This window comes from Chiloscyllium plagiosum, chromosome 41 (assembly GCF_004010195.1).
Source record: "Chiloscyllium plagiosum isolate BGI_BamShark_2017 chromosome 41, ASM401019v2, whole genome shotgun sequence".
NCBI classification, from domain to species: Eukaryota; Metazoa; Chordata; class Chondrichthyes; order Orectolobiformes; family Hemiscylliidae; genus Chiloscyllium; species Chiloscyllium plagiosum.
The window spans coordinates 1,875,272-1,877,394 of NC_057750.1; the positions used below are offsets into that span (position 1 = coordinate 1,875,272).

Here is a 2,123-nt window from a genome sequence, read left to right on the forward strand (position 1 = left end):
GCCCCTTAGGTCTCTTTTATATCTTTTCCCCTCTCACCCTAAACCTATGCCCTCTAGTTCTGGACCCCACCCCAAGGAAAAGACTTTGTCTATTTATCCTATCCATGCCCCTCATAATTTTGTAAACGTCTATAAGGTCACCCCTCAACCTCCGACGCTCCAGGGAAAATAGCCCCAGCTTATTTAAACTCTCCATATAGCTCAAATCTTCCAACCCTGGCAAGATCCTTGTAAAATCTTTTCTGAACACTTTCAATGTTCACAATATCCTTCTGAAAGGAAGGAGACCAGAACTGAACATAGTATTCCAAAAGAGGCATAACCAATGTCCTGTACAACCACAAAATGACTTTCCAACTCCTGTACTCAATGCACTGACCAATGTGTGAGAGACCAACCAGTATACAGCAAGTCTGAGCTTGTACCTCGGGGAGAGCGTGTGTGGAGCTCCTATCCCAACAAGACACTGTTATGATTTGGAGGTGCTGGTGTTGGACTGGGGTGTACAAAGTTAAAAATCTCACAACACCAGGTTATAATCCAACAGGTTTATTTGGAAGCACTAGCTTTCTGAAATCTAGTGTGCTTCCAATTAAACAATAATGGGGAATGAGGAAATTGTGGAAATATAGAACAGCATTTTGCATCTGTGGCAGAATTAGGAATCTTCCAAAATATATTTGACAATCAAGGTAGAGAAGGAAGGGAGGGAGGAACTTAAAGCAATCACCTACACCAAGGAAAAGATATTGCAAAGGGCTGTTAAACCCAGTGGCTGAAGAGTCCCTAGGACGTGCATCCCAGAATCTACAGAGACGCTAGAGGCCTGATTGACCTGCAGTTCAGGGTGTGATCGCTGAGGGCGCTGCCGGCGGCGGCTGTGCTGGCCTGCAGTGCACAGTGTGAACGCTGGGGGAGCTGAAGGCGCTGCCCGCGGTGGCTGTGCTGGCCTGCAGTGCACAGTGTGAACCCTGAGGCCGTTGCTGCCGGTCGCGATGTTGACCTGCAGTTCACGATGTGAACGCTGGGAGAGCTGAGGGCGCTGCAGGCGGCGGATCTGTTGGCCTGTAGTTCACCAAGTGATCGCTGAGGGCGCTGGTGGCCGCGGCTGTGTTGTCCTGCAGTTCTCGGTGTGAGCACGGGTGTAGCCGAGGGCGCTGCCGGTGGCGGCGGTTGTCTTGCAATTCACAATGTGAGCACTGGAGGAACTGAGGGCGCTGCCGGTGGCGACTATTGTGTGTTGCTGTTCACAATGTGAGCACTGGAGGAACTGAGGGCGCTGCCGGTGGCGACTGTTGTGTGTTGCTGTTCACAATGTGAGCACTAGAGGAACTGAGGGCGCTGCCGGTGGCGATTGTTGTGTGTTGCTGTTCACAATGTGAGCACTGGAGGAACTGAGGGCGCTGCCGTTGGCGACTGTTGTGTGTTGCTGTTCACAATGTGAGCGCTGGGGGCGGCTGTTGTGTGTTGCTGTTCACAATGTGAGCGCTGGGGGCGGCTGTCGTGTGTTGCTGTTCACAATGTGAGCGCTGGAGGAACTGAGGGCGCTGCCGGTGGCGACTGTTGTGAGTTGCTGTTCACAATGTGTGCGCTGGGGGAACTGAGGGCGCTGCCGCTGGCGACTGTTGTGTGTTGCTGTTCACAATGTGAGCGCTGGGGGAGCTGAGGGCGCTGCTGCGGGCGGCGGGGCCGCTCCCGGGAGTGAGTTGGAGGCCGCGGGCGGCGGCAGGAGCCGGGGATCGGGGCGTTTGAGTGACTGCGGTCTATCGACAGCAACCCGGCGTAAAGACCGGCTGGAGACCGGGGGGAGTGCAGACAGCTCGGTAATACCCGGATAATCAAACCATTTCCCTAATAATAAGCTAATCTCCATAATTATTGCCCTATTTTTTCCCAATAACTACCCCATTCCCTGATAATTAACCCCTTTTCCCGATAATCTCTCTCTTCCCCAAGTAGTTACCCCCTTTTTCAGGTAGTTACCCTGTTCCCCTGATAATACCCCCCTTTCCCCTGATCCGACTCCTTTATTACCCTGGGATTTACTGGTCTGTTATAACCTGGTATTTAATGGATATTGAGTTGCGATGTTCTGGGTATTAACCCAGATTTACCGGGGGGGG

The 2,123-nt window shown here is 52.4% G+C and overlaps 1 protein-coding gene across 1 annotated transcript in view; it reads left to right on the forward strand.

Annotated features, from left to right (window-relative positions):
- Positions 1-1,683: 1,683 nt before the first annotated feature.
- Positions 1,684-2,123, forward strand: part of socs9 (suppressor of cytokine signaling 9) — a 4,502-nt gene continuing 4,062 nt past the window's right edge. Inside the window, exon 1 of the mRNA XM_043680715.1 lies at positions 1,684-1,823. The gene's annotated coding sequence lies outside the window, so the exon portion shown is untranslated. The remainder of the gene's footprint in view (positions 1,824-2,123) is intronic.